Below are 19814 nucleotides of genomic sequence, written 5' to 3'. Positions count from 1 at the left end.
TTCAATTCATAACTTCAATAGCATTTAAAGTATTCAGCATATCAATAGCATTTAATATATTCAGCATATTAAAACTTCAATAACTTTTACAATATGCATCTAATTGCTCCAAAACAAGCTTTATTGTATCAAGTGTAACCCACATTACACACTACAACTCCTAAACTGACACTTTTACACTGTATTACATTTTAAAAAACAGATTTCAATTCATAACTTTAATAGCATTTAAAGTATTCAGCTTACCAATAGCATTTAATATATTCAGCATATTAAAACGTATAAAATTGGCATCCAATTGCTCCAAAACAAGCTGTTTTGTATCAAGTGTAACCCACATTACACACTACAACTCCTAAACTGACACTTTTACACTGTATTACATGATAAAAAAAAACAGATTTCAATTCATAACTTCAATAGCATTTAAAGTATTCAGCATATCAATAGCATTTAATATATTCAGCATGTTAAAACTTCAATAACTTTTACAATATGCATCTAATTGCTCCAAAACAAGCTTTATTGTATCAAGTGTAACCCACATTACACACTACAACTCCTAAACTGACACTTTTACACTGTATTACATGATAAAAAAAAACAGATTTCAATTCATAACTTCAATAGCATTTAAAGTATTCAGCATATCAATAGCATTTAATATATTCAGCATGTTAAAACGTATAAAATTGGCATCCAATTGCTCCAAAACAAGCTGTATTGTATCAAGTGTAACCCACATTACACACTACAACTCCTAAACTGACACTTTTACACTGTATTACATGATAAAAAAAAACAGATTTCAATTCATAACTTCAATAGCATTTAAAGTATTCAGCATATCAATAGCATTTAATATATTCAGCATGTTAAAACGTATAAAATTGGCATCCAATTGCTCCAAAACAAGCTGTATTGTATCAAGTGTAACCCACATTACACACTACAACTCCTAAACTGACACTTTTACACTGTATTACATGATAAAAAAAACAGATTTCAATTCATAACTTCAATAGCATTTAAAGTATTCAGCATATCAATAGCATTTAATATATTCAGCATATTAAAACTTCAATAACTTTTACAATATGCATCTAATTGCTCCAAAACAAGCTTTATTGTATCAAGTGTAACCCACATTACACACTACAACTCCTAAACTGACACTTTTACACTGTATTACATTTTAAAAAACAGATTTCAATTCATAACTTTAATAGCATTTAAAGTATTCAGCTTACCAATAGCATTTAATATATTCAGCATATTAAAACGTATAAAATTGGCATCCAATTGCTCCAAAACAAGCTGTTTTGTATCAAGTGTAACCCACATTACACACTACAACTCCTAAACTGACACTTTTACACTGTATTACATTTTAAAAAACAGATTACAATTTATAACTTTAATAGCATTTAAAGTATTCAGCTTACCAATAGCATTTAATATATCCAGCATATTAAAACGTATAAAATTGGCATCCAATTGCTCCAAAACAAGCTGTATTGTATCAAGTGTAACCCACATTACACACTACAACTCCTAAACTGACACTTTTACACTGTATTACATTTTAAAAAACAGATTTCAATTCATAACTTTAATAGCATTTAAAGTATTCAGCTTACCAATAGCATTTAATATATCCAGCATATTAAAACGTATAAAATTGGCATCCAATTGCTCCAAAACAAGCTGTATTGTATCAAGTGTAACCCACATTACACACTACAACTCCTAAACTGACATTTTTACACTGTATTACATTATAAAAAACAGATTTCAATTCATAACTTCAATAGCATTTAAAGTATTCAGCATATCAATAGCATTTAATATATTCAGCATATTAAAACTTATAAAATTGGCATCCAATTGCTCCAAAACAAGCTGTATTGTATCAAGTGTAACCCACATTACACACTACAACTCCTAAACTGACACTTTTACACTGTATTACATGATAAAAAAAAACAGATTTCAATTCATAACTTCAATAGCATTTAAAGTATTCAGCATATCAATAGCATTTAATATATTCAGCATATTAAAACGTATAAAATTGGCATCCAATTGCTCCAAAACAAGCTGTATTGTATCAAGTGTAACCCACATTACACACTACAACTCCTAAACTGACACTTTTACACTGTATTACATGATAAAAAAAACAGATTTCAATTCATAACTTCAATAGCATTTAAAGTATTCAGCATATCAATAGCATTTAATATATTCAGCATATTAAAACTTCAATAACTTTTACAATATGCATCTAATTGCTCCAAAACAAGCTTTATTGTATCAAGTGTAACCCACATTACACACTACAACTCCTAAACTGACACTTTTACACTGTATTACATGATAAAAAAAACAGATTTCAATTCATAACTTCAATAGCATTTAAAGTATTCAGCATATCAATAGCATTTAATATATTCAGCATATTAAAACTTCAATAACTTTTACAATATGCATCTAATTGCTCCAAAACAAGCTTTATTGTATCAAGTGTAACCCACATTACACACTACAACTCCTAAACTGACACTTTTACACTGTATTACATTTTAAAAAACAGATTTCAATTCATAACTTTAATAGCATTTAAAGTATTCAGCTTACCAATAGCATTTAATATATTCAGCATATTAAAACGTATAAAATTGGCATCCAATTGCTCCAAAACAAGCTGTTTTGTATCAAGTGTAACCCACATTACACACTACAACTCCTAAACTGACACTTTTACACTGTATTACATGATAAAAAAAAACAGATTTCAATTCATAACTTCAATAGCATTTAAAGTATTCAGCATATCAATAGCATTTAATATATTCAGCATGTTAAAACTTCAATAACTTTTACAATATGCATCTAATTGCTCCAAAACAAGCTTTATTGTATCAAGTGTAACCCACATTACACACTACAACTCCTAAACTGACACTTTTACACTGTATTACATTATAAAAAACAGATTACAATTTATAACTTTAATAGCATTTAAAGTATTCAGCTTACCAATAGCATTTAATATATCCAGCATATTAAAACTTATAAAATTGGCATCCAATTGCTCCAAAACAAGCTGTATTGTATCAAGTGTAACCCACATTACACACTACAACTCCTAAACTGACACTTTTACACTGTATTACATTTTAAAAAACAGATTTCAATTCATAACTTTAATAGCATTTAAAGTATTCAGCTTACCAATAGCATTTAATATATCCAGCATATTAAAACGTATAAAATTGGCATCCAATTGCTCCAAAACAAGCTGTATTGTATCAAGTGTAACCCACATTACACACTACAACTCCTAAACTGACATTTTTACACTGTATTACATTATAAAAAACAGATTTCAATTCATAACTTCAATAGCATTTAAAGTATTCAGCATATCAATAGCATTTAATATATTCAGCATATTAAAACGTATAAAATTGGCATCCAATTGCTCCAAAACAAGCTGTATTGTATCAAGTGTAACCCACATTACACACTACAACTCCTAAACTGACACTTTTACACTGTATTACATGATAAAAAAAAACAGATTTCAATTCATAACTTCAATAGCATTTAAAGTATTCAGCATATCAATAGCATTTAATATATTCAGCATATTAAAACGTATAAAATTGGCATCCAATTGCTCCAAAACAAGCTGTATTGTATCAAGTGTAACCCACATTACACACTACAACTCCTAAACTGACACTTTTACACTGTATTACATGATAAAAAAAACAGATTTCAATTCATAACTTCAATAGCATTTAAAGTATTCAGCATATCAATAGCATTTAATATATTCAGCATGTTAAAACGTATAAAATTGGCATCCAATTGCTCCAAAACAAGCTGTATTGTATCAAGTGTAACCCACATTACACACTACAACTCCTAAACTGACACTTTTACACTGTATTACATTTTAAAAAACAGATTTCAATTCATAACTTTAATAGCATTTAAAGTATTCAGCTTACCAATAGCATTTAATATATTCAGCATATTAAAACGTATAAAATTGGCATCCAATTGCTCCAAAACAAGCTGTTTTGTATCAAGTGTAACCCACATTACACACTACAACTCCTAAACTGACACTTTTACACTGTATTACATTTTAAAAAACAGATTACAATTTATAACTTCAATAGCATTTAAAGTATTCAGCTTACCAATAGCATTTAATATATCCAGCATATTAAAACTTATAAAATTGGCATCCAATTGCTCCAAAACAAGCTGTATTGTATCAAGTGTAACCCACATTACACACTACAACTCCTAAACTGACACTTTTACACTGTATTACATTTTAAAAAACAGATTTCAATTCATAACTTTAATAGCATTTAAAGTATTCAGCTTACCAATAGCATTTAATATATCCAGCATATTAAAACGTATAAAATTGGCATCCAATTGCTCCAAAACAAGCTGTATTGTATCAAGTGTAACCCACATTACACACTACAACTCCTAAACTGACATTTTTACACTGTATTACATTATAAAAAACAGATTTCAATTCATAACTTCAATAGCATTTAAAGTATTCAGCATATCAATAGCATTTAATATATTCAGCATATTAAAACGTATAAAATTGGCATCCAATTGCTCCAAAACAAGCTGTATTGTATCAAGTGTAACCCACATTACACACTACAACTCCTAAACTGACACTTTTACACTGTATTACATGATAAAAAAAAACAGATTTCAATTCATAACTTCAATAGCATTTAAAGTATTCAGCATATCAATAGCATTTAATATATTCAGCATATTAAAACGTATAAAATTGGCATCCAATTGCTCCAAAACAAGCTGTATTGTATCAAGTGTAACCCACATTACACACTACAACTCCTAAACTGACACTTTTACACTGTATTACATGATAAAAAAAACAGATTTCAATTCATAACTTCAATAGCATTTAAAGTATTCAGCATATCAATAGCATTTAATATATTCAGCATATTAAAACTTCAATAACTTTTACAATATGCATCTAATTGCTCCAAAACAAGCTTTATTGTATCAAGTGTAACCCACATTACACACTACAACTCCTAAACTGACACTTTTACACTGTATTACATTTTAAAAAACAGATTTCAATTCATAACTTTAATAGCATTTAAAGTATTCAGCATATCAATAGCATTTAATATATTCAGCATATTAAAACGTATAAAATTGGCATCCAATTGCTCCAAAACAAGCTGTATTGTATCAAGTGTAACCCACATTACACACTACAACTCCTAAACTGACACTTTTACACTGTATTACATTTTAAAAAACAGATTTCAATTCATAACTTTAATAGCATTTAAAGTATTCAGCTTACCAATAGCATTTAATATATCCAGCATATTAAAACGTATAAAATTGGCATCCAATTGCTCCAAAACAAGCTGTATTGTATCAAGTGTAACCCACATTACACACTACAACTCCTAAACTGACATTTTTACACTGTATTACATTTTAAAAAACAGATTTCAATTCATAACTTTAATAGCATTTAAAGTATTCAGCATATCAATAGCATTTAATATATTCAGCATATTAAAACGTATAAAATTGGCATCCAATTGCTCCAAAACAAGCTGTATTGTATCAAGTGTAACCCACATTACACACTACAACTCCTAAACTGACACTTTTACACTGTATTACATGATAAAAAAAACAGATTTCAATTCATAACTTCAATAGCATTTAAAGTATTCAGCATATCAATAGCATTTAATATATTCAGCATGTTAAAACTTCAATAACTTTTACAATATGCATCTAATTGCTCCAAAACAAGCTTTATTGTATCAAGTGTAACCCACATTACACACTACAACTCCTAAACTGACACTTTTACACTGTATTACATTTTAAAAAACAGATTACAATTTATAACTTTAATAGCATTTAAAGTATTCAGCTTACCAATAGCATTTAATATATCCAGCATATTAAAACTTATAAAATTGGCATCCAATTGCTCCAAAACAAGCTGTATTGTATCAAGTGTAACCCACATTACACACTACAACTCCTAAACTGACACTTTTACACTGTATTACATTTTAAAAAACAGATTTCAATTCATAACTTTAATAGCATTTAAAGTATTCAGCTTACCAATAGCATTTAATATATCCAGCATATTAAAACGTATAAAATTGGCATCCAATTGCTCCAAAACAAGCTGTATTGTATCAAGTGTAACCCACATTACACACTACAACTCCTAAACTGACATTTTTACACTGTATTACATTATAAAAAACAGATTTCAATTCATAACTTCAATAGCATTTAAAGTATTCAGCATATCAATAGCATTTAATATATTCAGCATATTAAAACGTATAAAATTGGCATCCAATTGCTCCAAAACAAGCTGTATTGTATCAAGTGTAACCCACATTACACACTACAACTCCTAAACTGACACTTTTACACTGTATTACATTTTAAAAAACAGATTACAATTTATAACTTTAATAGCATTTAAAGTATTCAGCTTACCAATAGCATTTAATATATCCAGCATATTAAAACGTATAAAATTGGCATCCAATTGCTCCAAAACAAGCTGTATTGTATCAAGTGTAACCCACATTACACACTACAACTCCTAAACTGACACTTTTACACTGTATTACATTATAAAAAACAGATTTCAATTCATAACTTCAATAGCATTTAAAGTATTCAGCATATCAATAGCATTTAATATATTCAGCATATTAAAACGTATAAAATTGGCATCCAATTGCTCCAAAACAAGCTGTATTGTATCAAGTGTAACCCACATTACACACTACAACTCCTAAACTGACACTTTTACACTGTATTACATGATAAAAAAAAACAGATTTCAATTCATAACTTCAATAGCATTTAAAGTATTCAGCATATCAATAGCATTTAATATATTCAGCATATTAAAACGTATAAAATTGGCATCCAATTGCTCCAAAACAAGCTGTATTGTATCAAGTGTAACCCACATTACACACTACAACTCCTAAACTGACACTTTTACACTGTATTACATTTTAAAAAACAGATTTCAATTCATAACTTTAATAGCATTTAAAGTATTCAGCTTACCAATAGCATTTAATATATCCAGCATATTAAAACGTATAAAATTGGCATCCAATTGCTCCAAAACAAGCTGTATTGTATCAAGTGTAACCCACATTACACACTACAACTCCTAAACTGACATTTTTACACTGTATTACATTTTAAAAAACAGATTTCAATTCATAACTTTAATAGCATTTAAAGTATTCAGCATATCAATAGCATTTAATATATTCAGCATATTAAAACGTATAAAATTGGCATCCAATTGCTCCAAAACAAGCTGTATTGTATCAAGTGTAACCCACATTACACACTACAACTCCTAAACTGACACTTTTACACTGTATTACATGATAAAAAAAACAGATTTCAATTCATAACTTCAATAGCATTTAAAGTATTCAGCATATCAATAGCATTTAATATATTCAGCATGTTAAAACTTCAATAACTTTTACAATATGCATCTAATTGCTCCAAAACAAGCTTTATTGTATCAAGTGTAACCCACATTACACACTACAACTCCTAAACTGACACTTTTACACTGTATTACATTTTAAAAAACAGATTACAATTTATAACTTTAATAGCATTTAAAGTATTCAGCTTACCAATAGCATTTAATATATCCAGCATATTAAAACTTATAAAATTGGCATCCAATTGCTCCAAAACAAGCTGTATTGTATCAAGTGTAACCCACATTACACACTACAACTCCTAAACTGACACTTTTACACTGTATTACATTTTAAAAAACAGATTTCAATTCATAACTTTAATAGCATTTAAAGTATTCAGCTTACCAATAGCATTTAATATATCCAGCATATTAAAACGTATAAAATTGGCATCCAATTGCTCCAAAACAAGCTGTATTGTATCAAGTGTAACCCACATTACACACTACAACTCCTAAACTGACATTTTTACACTGTATTACATTATAAAAAACAGATTTCAATTCATAACTTCAATAGCATTTAAAGTATTCAGCATATCAATAGCATTTAATATATTCAGCATATTAAAACGTATAAAATTGGCATCCAATTGCTCCAAAACAAGCTGTATTGTATCAAGTGTAACCCACATTACACACTACAACTCCTAAACTGACACTTTTACACTGTATTACATTTTAAAAAACAGATTACAATTTATAACTTTAATAGCATTTAAAGTATTCAGCTTACCAATAGCATTTAATATATCCAGCATATTAAAACGTATAAAATTGGCATCCAATTGCTCCAAAACAAGCTGTATTGTATCAAGTGTAACCCACATTACACACTACAACTCCTAAACTGACACTTTTACACTGTATTACATTATAAAAAACAGATTTCAATTCATAACTTCAATAGCATTTAAAGTATTCAGCATATCAATAGCATTTAATATATTCAGCATATTAAAACGTATAAAATTGGCATCCAATTGCTCCAAAACAAGCTGTATTGTATCAAGTGTAACCCACATTACACACTACAACTCCTAAACTGACACTTTTACACTGTATTACATGATAAAAAAAAACAGATTTCAATTCATAACTTCAATAGCATTTAAAGTATTCAGCATATCAATAGCATTTAATATATTCAGCATATTAAAACGTATAAAATTGGCATCCAATTGCTCCAAAACAAGCTGTATTGTATCAAGTGTAACCCACATTACACACTACAACTCCTAAACTGACACTTTTACACTGTATTACATGATAAAAAAAACAGATTTCAATTCATAACTTCAATAGCATTTAAAGTATTCAGCATATCAATAGCATTTAATATATTCAGCATATTAAAACTTCAATAACTTTTACAATATGCATCTAATTGCTCCAAAACAAGCTTTATTGTATCAAGTGTAACCCACATTACACACTACAACTCCTAAACTGACACTTTTACACTGTATTACATTTTAAAAAACAGATTTCAATTCATAACTTTAATAGCATTTAAAGTATTCAGCTTACCAATAGCATTTAATATATTCAGCATATTAAAACGTATAAAATTGGCATCCAATTGCTCCAAAACAAGCTGTTTTGTATCAAGTGTAACCCACATTACACACTACAACTCCTAAACTGACACTTTTACACTGTATTACATGATAAAAAAAAACAGATTTCAATTCATAACTTCAATAGCATTTAAAGTATTCAGCATATCAATAGCATTTAATATATTCAGCATGTTAAAACTTCAATAACTTTTACAATATGCATCTAATTGCTCCAAAACAAGCTTTATTGTATCAAGTGTAACCCACATTACACACTACAACTCCTAAACTGACACTTTTACACTGTATTACATTTTAAAAAACAGATTACAATTTATAACTTTAATAGCATTTAAAGTATTCAGCTTACCAATAGCATTTAATATATCCAGCATATTAAAACTTATAAAATTGGCATCCAATTGCTCCAAAACAAGCTGTATTGTATCAAGTGTAACCCACATTACACACTACAACTCCTAAACTGACACTTTTACACTGTATTACATTTTAAAAAACAGATTTCAATTAATAACTTTAATAGCATTTAAAGTATTCAGCTTACCAATAGCATTTAATATATCCAGCATATTAAAACGTATAAAATTGGCATCCAATTGCTCCAAAACAAGCTGTATTGTATCAAGTGTAACCCACATTACACACTACAACTCCTAAACTGACATTTTTACACTGTATTACATTATAAAAAACAGATTTCAATTCATAACTTCAATAGCATTTAAAGTATTCAGCATATCAATAGCATTTAATATATTCAGCATATTAAAACGTATAAAATTGGCATCCAATTGCTCCAAAACAAGCTGTATTGTATCAAGTGTAACCCACATTACACACTACAACTCCTAAACTGACACTTTTACACTGTATTACATTTTAAAAAACAGATTACAATTTATAACTTTAATAGCATTTAAAGTATTCAGCTTACCAATAGCATTTAATATATCCAGCATATTAAAACTTATAAAATTGGCATCCAATTGCTCCAAAACAAGCTGTATTGTATCAAGTGTAACCCACATTACACACTACAACTCCTAAACTGACACTTTTACACTGTATTACATTTTAAAAAACAGATTTCAATTCATAACTTTAATAGCATTTAAAGTATTCAGCTTACCAATAGCATTTAATATATCCAGCATATTAAAACGTATAAAATTGGCATCCAATTGCTCCAAAACAAGCTGTATTGTATCAAGTGTAACCCACATTACACACTACAACTCCTAAACTGACATTTTTACACTGTATTACATTATAAAAAACAGATTTCAATTCATAACTTCAATAGCATTTAAAGTATTCAGCATATCAATAGCATTTAATATATTCAGCATATTAAAACGTATAAAATTGGCATCCAATTGCTCCAAAACAAGCTGTATTGTATCAAGTGTAACCCACATTACACACTACAACTCCTAAACTGACACTTTTACACTGTATTACATGATAAAAAAAAACAGATTTCAATTCATAACTTCAATAGCATTTAAAGTATTCAGCATATCAATAGCATTTAATATATTCAGCATATTAAAACGTATAAAATTGGCATCCAATTGCTCCAAAACAAGCTGTATTGTATCAAGTGTAACCCACATTACACACTACAACTCCTAAACTGACACTTTTACACTGTATTACATGATAAAAAAAAACAGATTTCAATTCATAACTTCAATAGCATTTAAAGTATTCAGCATATCAATAGCATTTAATATATTCAGCATGTTAAAACGTATAAAATTGGCATCCAATTGCTCCAAAACAAGCTGTATTGTATCAAGTGTAACCCACATTACACACTACAACTCCTAAACTGACACTTTTACACTGTATTACATGATAAAAAAAACAGATTTCAATTCATAACTTCAATAGCATTTAAAGTATTCAGCATATCAATAGCATTTAATATATTCAGCATATTAAAACTTCAATAACTTTTACAATATGCATCTAATTGCTCCAAAACAAGCTTTATTGTATCAAGTGTAACCCACATTACACACTACAACTCCTAAACTGACACTTTTACACTGTATTACATTTTAAAAAACAGATTTCAATTCATAACTTTAATAGCATTTAAAGTATTCAGCTTACCAATAGCATTTAATATATTCAGCATATTAAAACGTATAAAATTGGCATCCAATTGCTCCAAAACAAGCTGTTTTGTATCAAGTGTAACCCACATTACACACTACAACTCCTAAACTGACACTTTTACACTGTATTACATGATAAAAAAAAACAGATTTCAATTCATAACTTCAATAGCATTTAAAGTATTCAGCATATCAATAGCATTTAATATATTCAGCATGTTAAAACTTCAATAACTTTTACAATATGCATCTAATTGCTCCAAAACAAGCTTTATTGTATCAAGTGTAACCCACATTACACACTACAACTCCTAAACTGACACTTTTACACTGTATTACATTTTAAAAAACAGATTACAATTTATAACTTTAATAGCATTTAAAGTATTCAGCTTACCAATAGCATTTAATATATCCAGCATATTAAAACTTATAAAATTGGCATCCAATTGCTCCAAAACAAGCTGTATTGTATCAAGTGTAACCCACATTACACACTACAACTCCTAAACTGACACTTTTACACTGTATTACATTTTAAAAAACAGATTTCAATTCATAACTTTAATAGCATTTAAAGTATTCAGCTTACCAATAGCATTTAATATATCCAGCATATTAAAACGTATAAAATTGGCATCCAATTGCTCCAAAACAAGCTGTATTGTATCAAGTGTAACCCACATTACACACTACAACTCCTAAACTGACATTTTTACACTGTATTACATTATAAAAAACAGATTTCAATTCATAACTTCAATAGCATTTAAAGTATTCAGCATATCAATAGCATTTAATATATTCAGCATATTAAAACGTATAAAATTGGCATCCAATTGCTCCAAAACAAGCTGTATTGTATCAAGTGTAACCCACATTACACACTACAACTCCTAAACTGACACTTTTACACTGTATTACATTTTAAAAAACAGATTACAATTTATAACTTTAATAGCATTTAAAGTATTCAGCTTACCAATAGCATTTAATATATCCAGCATATTAAAACTTATAAAATTGGCATCCAATTGCTCCAAAACAAGCTGTATTGTATCAAGTGTAACCCACATTACACACTACAACTCCTAAACTGACACTTTTACACTGTATTACATTTTAAAAAACAGATTTCAATTCATAACTTTAATAGCATTTAAAGTATTCAGCTTACCAATAGCATTTAATATATCCAGCATATTAAAACGTATAAAATTGGCATCCAATTGCTCCAAAACAAGCTGTATTGTATCAAGTGTAACCCACATTACACACTACAACTCCTAAACTGACATTTTTACACTGTATTACATTATAAAAAACAGATTTCAATTCATAACTTCAATAGCATTTAAAGTATTCAGCATATCAATAGCATTTAATATATTCAGCATATTAAAATGTATAAAATTGGCATCCAATTGCTCCAAAACAAGCTGTATTGTATCAAGTGTAACCCACATTACACACTACAACTCCTAAACTGACACTTTTACACTGTATTACATTTTAAAAAACAGATTACAATTTATAACTTTAATAGCATTTAAAGTATTCAGCTTACCAATAGCATTTAATATATCCAGCATATTAAAACTTATAAAATTGGCATCCAATTGCTCCAAAACAAGCTGTATTGTATCAAGTGTAACCCACATTACACACTACAACTCCTAAACTGACACTTTTACACTGTATTACATTTTAAAAAACAGATTTCAATTCATAACTTTAATAGCATTTAAAGTATTCAGCTTACCAATAGCATTTAATATATCCAGCATATTAAAACGTATAAAATTGGCATCCAATTGCTCCAAAACAAGCTGTATTGTATCAAGTGTAACCCACATTACACACTACAACTCCTAAACTGACATTTTTACACTGTATTACATTATAAAAAACAGATTTCAATTCATAACTTCAATAGCATTTAAAGTATTCAGCATATCAATAGCATTTAATATATTCAGCATATTAAAACGTATAAAATTGGCATCCAATTGCTCCAAAACAAGCTGTATTGTATCAAGTGTAACCCACATTACACACTACAACTCCTAAACTGACACTTTTACACTGTATTACATGATAAAAAAAAACAGATTTCAATTCATAACTTCAATAGCATTTAAAGTATTCAGCATATCAATAGCATTTAATATATTCAGCATATTAAAACGTATAAAATTGGCATCCAATTGCTCCAAAACAAGCTGTATTGTATCAAGTGTAACCCACATTACACACTACAACTCCTAAACTGACACTTTTACACTGTATTACATGATAAAAAAAAACAGATTTCAATTCATAACTTCAATAGCATTTAAAGTATTCAGCATATCAATAGCATTTAATATATTCAGCATGTTAAAACTTCAATAACTTTTACAATATGCATCTAATTGCTCCAAAACAAGCTTTATTGTATCAAGTGTAACCCACATTACACACTACAACTCCTAAACTGACACTTTTACACTGTATTACATGATAAAAAAAAACAGATTTCAATTCATAACTTCAATAGCATTTAAAGTATTCAGCATATCAATAGCATTTAATATATTCAGCATGTTAAAACGTATAAAATTGGCATCCAATTGCTCCAAAACAAGCTGTATTGTATCAAGTGTAACCCACATTACACACTACAACTCCTAAACTGACACTTTTACACTGTATTACATGATAAAAAAAAACAGATTTCAATTCATAACTTCAATAGCATTTAAAGTATTCAGCATATCAATAGCATTTAATATATTCAGCATGTTAAAACGTATAAAATTGGCATCCAATTGCTCCAAAACAAGCTGTATTGTATCAAGTGTAACCCACATTACACACTACAACTCCTAAACTGACACTTTTACACTGTATTACATGATAAAAAAAACAGATTTCAATTCATAACTTCAATAGCATTTAAAGTATTCAGCATATCAATAGCATTTAATATATTCAGCATATTAAAACGTATAAAATTGGCATCCAATTGCTCCAAAACAAGCTGTATTGTATCAAGTGTAACCCACATTACACACTACAACTCCTAAACTGACACTTTTACACTGTATTACATGATAAAAAAAAACAGATTTCAATTCATAACTTCAATAGCATTTAAAGTATTCAGCATATCAATAGCATTTAATATATTCAGCATATTAAAACGTATAAAATTGGCATCCAATTGCTCCAAAACAAGCTGTATTGTATCAAGTGTAACCCACATTACACACTACAACTCCTAAACTGACACTTTTACACTGTATTACATGATAAAAAAAAACAGATTTCAATTCATAACTTCAATAGCATTTAAAGTATTCAGCATATCAATAGCATTTAATATATTCAGCATATTAAAACGTATAAAATTGGCATCCAATTGCTCCAAAACAAGCTGTATTGTATCAAGTGTAACCCACATTACACACTACAACTCCTAAACTGACACTTTTACACTGTATTACATGATAAAAAAAAACAGATTTCAATTCATAACTTCAATAGCATTTAAAGTATTCAGCATATCAATAGCATTTAATATATTCAGCATGTTAAAACTTCAATAACTTTTACAATATGCATCTAATTGCTCCAAAACAAGCTTTATTGTATCAAGTGTAACCCACATTACACACTACAACTCCTAAACTGACACTTTTACACTGTATTACATGATAAAAAAAAACAGATTTCAATTCATAACTTCAATAGCATTTAAAGTATTCAGCATATCAATAGCATTTAATATATTCAGCATGTTAAAACGTATAAAATTGGCATCCAATTGCTCCAAAACAAGCTGTATTGTATCAAGTGTAACCCACATTACACACTACAACTCCTAAACTGACACTTTTACACTGTATTACATGATAAAAAAAAACAGATTTCAATTCATAACTTCAATAGCATTTAAAGTATTCAGCATATCAATAGCATTTAATATATTCAGCATGTTAAAACGTATAAAATTGGCATCCAATTGCTCCAAAACAAGCTGTATTGTATCAAGTGTAACCCACATTACACACTACAACTCCTAAACTGACACTTTTACACTGTATTACATGATAAAAAAAACAGATTTCAATTCATAACTTCAATAGCATTTAAAGTATTCAGCATATCAATAGCATTTAATATATTCAGCATATTAAAACGTATAAAATTGGCATCCAATTGCTCCAAAACAAGCTGTATTGTATCAAGTGTAACCCACATTACACACTACAACTCCTAAACTGACACTTTTACACTGTATTACATGATAAAAAAAAACAGATTTCAATTCATAACTTCAATAGCATTTAAAGTATTCAGCATATCAATAGCATTTAATATATTCAGCATATTAAAACGTATAAAATTGGCATCCAATTGCTCCAAAACAAGCTGTATTGTATCAAGTGTAACCCACATTACACACTACAACTCCTAAACTGACACTTTTACACTGTATTACATGATAAAAAAAAACAGATTTCAATTCATAACTTCAATAGCATTTAAAGTATTCAGCATATCAATAGCATTTAATATATTCAGCATGTTAAAACGTATAAAATTGGCATCCAATTGCTCCAAAACAAGCTGTATTGTATCAAGTGTAACCCACATTACACACTACAACTCCTAAACTGACACTTTTACACTGTATTACATGATAAAAAAAAACAGATTTCAATTCATAACTTCAATAGCATTTAAAGTATTCAGCATATCAATAGCATTTAATATATTCAGCATGTTAAAACGTATAAAATTGGCATCCAATTGCTCCAAAACAAGCTGTATTGTATCAAGTGTAACCCACATTACACACTACAACTCCTAAACTGACACTTTTACACTGTATTACATGATAAAAAAAACAGATTTCAATTCATAACTTCAATAGCATTTAAAGTATTCAGCATATCAATAGCATTTAATATATTCAGCATATTAAAACTTCAATAACTTTTACAATATGCATCTAATTGCTCCAAAACAAGCTTTATTGTATCAAGTGTAACCCACATTACACACTACAACTCCTAAACTGACACTTTTACACTGTATTACATTTTAAAAAACAGATTTCAATTCATAACTTTAATAGCATTTAAAGTATTCAGCTTACCAATAGCATTTAATATATTCAGCATATTAAAACGTATAAAATTGGCATCCAATTGCTCCAAAACAAGCTGTTTTGTATCAAGTGTAACCCACATTACACACTACAACTCCTAAACTGACACTTTTACACTGTATTACATTTTAAAAAACAGATTACAATTTATAACTTTAATAGCATTTAAAGTATTCAGCTTACCAATAGCATTTAATATATCCAGCATATTAAAACGTATAAAATTGGCATCCAATTGCTCCAAAACAAGCTGTATTGTATCAAGTGTAACCCACATTACACACTACAACTCCTAAACTGACACTTTTACACTGTATTACATTTTAAAAAACAGATTTCAATTCATAACTTTAATAGCATTTAAAGTATTCAGCTTACCAATAGCATTTAATATATCCAGCATATTAAAACGTATAAAATTGGCATCCAATTGCTCCAAAACAAGCTGTATTGTATCAAGTGTAACCCACATTACACACTACAACTCCTAAACTGACATTTTTACACTGTATTACATTATAAAAAACAGATTTCAATTCATAACTTCAATAGCATTTAAAGTATTCAGCATATCAATAGCATTTAATATATTCAGCATATTAAAACGTATAAAATTGGCATCCAATTGCTCCAAAACAAGCTGTATTGTATCAAGTGTAACCCACATTACACACTACAACTCCTAAACTGACACTTTTACACTGTATTACATTTTAAAAAACAGATTTCAATTCATAACTTTAATAGCATTTAAAGTATTCAGCTTACCAATAGCATTTAATATATTCAGCATATTAAAACGTATAAAATTGGCATCCAATTGCTCCAAAACAAGCTGTTTTGTATCAAGTGTAACCCACATTACACACTACAACTCCTAAACTGACACTTTTACACTGTATTACATGATAAAAAAAAACAGATTTCAATTCATAACTTCAATAGCATTTAAAGTATTCAGCATATCAATAGCATTTAATATATTCAGCATATTAAAACGTATAAAATTGGCATCCAATTGCTCCAAAACAAGCTGTATTGTATCAAGTGTAACCCACATTACACACTACAACTCCTAAACTGACACTTTTACACTGTATTACATTTTAAAAAACAGATTTCAATTCATAACTTTAATAGCATTTAAAGTATTCAGCTTACCAATAGCATTTAATATATTCAGCATATTAAAACGTATAAAATTGGCATCCAATTGCTCCAAAACAAGCTGTTTTGTATCAAGTGTAACCCACATTACACACTACAACTCCTAAACTGACACTTTTACACTGTATTACATGATAAAAAAAAACAGATTTCAATTCATAACTTCAATAGCATTTAAAGTATTCAGCATATCAATAGCATTTAATATATTCAGCATGTTAAAACTTCAATAACTTTTACAATATGCATCTAATTGCTCCAAAACAAGCTTTATTGTATCAAGTGTAACCCACATTACACACTACAACTCCTAAACTGACATTTTTACACTGTATTACATTATAAAAAACAGATTTCAATTCATAACTTCAATAGCATTTAAAGTATTCAGCATATCAATAGCATTTAATATATTCAGCATATTAAAACGTATAAAATTGGCATCCAATTGCTCCAAAACAAGCTGTATTGTATCAAGTGTAACCCACATTACACACTACAACTCCTAAACTGACACTTTTACACTGTATTACATTTTAAAAAACAGATTACAATTTATAACTTTAATAGCATTTAAAGTATTCAGCTTACCAATAGCATTTAATATATCCAGCATATTAAAACTTATAAAATTGGCATCCAATTGCTCCAAAACAAGCTGTATTGTATCAAGTGTAACCCACATTACACACTACAACTCCTAAACTGACACTTTTACACTGTATTACATTTTAAAAAACAGATTTCAATTCATAACTTTAATAGCATTTAAAGTATTCAGCTTACCAATAGCATTTAATATATCCAGCATATTAAAACGTATAAAATTGGCATCCAATTGCTCCAAAACAAGCTGTATTGTATCAAGTGTAACCCACATTACACACTACAACTCCTAAACTGACATTTTTACACTGTATTACATTATAAAAAACAGATTTCAATTCATAACTTCAATAGCATTTAAAGTATTCAGCATATCAATAGCATTTAATATATTCAGCATATTAAAACGTATAAAATTGGCATCCAATTGCTCCAAAACAAGCTGTATTGTATCAAGTGTAACCCACATTACACACTACAACTCCTAAACTGACACTTTTACACTGTATTACATGATAAAAAAAAACAGATTTCAATTCATAACTTCAATAGCATTTAAAGTATTCAGCATATCAATAGCATTTAATATATTCAGCATATTAAAACGTATAAAATTGGCATCCAATTGCTCCAAAACAAGCTGTATTGTATCAAGTGTAACCCACATTACACACTACAACTCCTAAACTGACACTTTTACACTGTATTACATGATAAAAAAAACAGATTTCAATTCATAACTTCAATAGCATTTAAAGTATTCAGCATATCAATAGCATTTAATATATTCAGCATATTAAAACTTCAATAACTTTTACAATATGCATCTAATTGCTCCAAAACAAGCTTTATTGTATCAAGTGTAACCCACATTACACACTACAACTCCTAAACTGACACTTTTACACTGTATTACATTTTAAAAAACAGATTTCAATTCATAACTTTAATAGCATTTAAAGTATTCAGCTTACCAATAGCATTTAATATATTCAGCATATTAAAACGTATAAAATTGGCATCCAATTGCTCCAAAACAAGCTGTTTTGTATCAAGTGTAACCCACATTACACACTACAACTCCTAAACTGACACTTTTACACTGTATTACATTTTAAAAAACAGATTACAATTTATAACTTTAATAGCATTTAAAGTATTCAGCTTACCAATAGCATTTAATATATCCAGCATATTAAAACTTATAAAATTGGCATCCAATTGCTCCAAAACAAGCTGTATTGTATCAAGTGTAACCCACATTACACACTACAACTCCTAAACTGACACTTTTACACTGTATTACATTTTAAAAAACAGATTTCAATTCATAACTTTAATAGCATTTAAAGTATTCAGCTTACCAATAGCATTTAATATATCCAGCATATTAAAACGTATAAAATTGGCATCCAATTGCTCCAAAACAAGCTGTATTGTATCAAGTGTAACCCACATTACACACTACAACTCCTAAACTGACATTTTTACACTGTATTACATTATAAAAAACAGATTTCAATTCATAACTTCAATAGCATTTAAAGTATTCAGCATAT

This window comes from Trichomycterus rosablanca, chromosome 13, assembly GCF_030014385.1.
Source record: "Trichomycterus rosablanca isolate fTriRos1 chromosome 13, fTriRos1.hap1, whole genome shotgun sequence".
In the NCBI taxonomy this organism is placed as follows: Eukaryota; Metazoa; Chordata; class Actinopteri; order Siluriformes; family Trichomycteridae; genus Trichomycterus; species Trichomycterus rosablanca.
Note: the sequence above shows the minus strand (reverse complement) of the source record.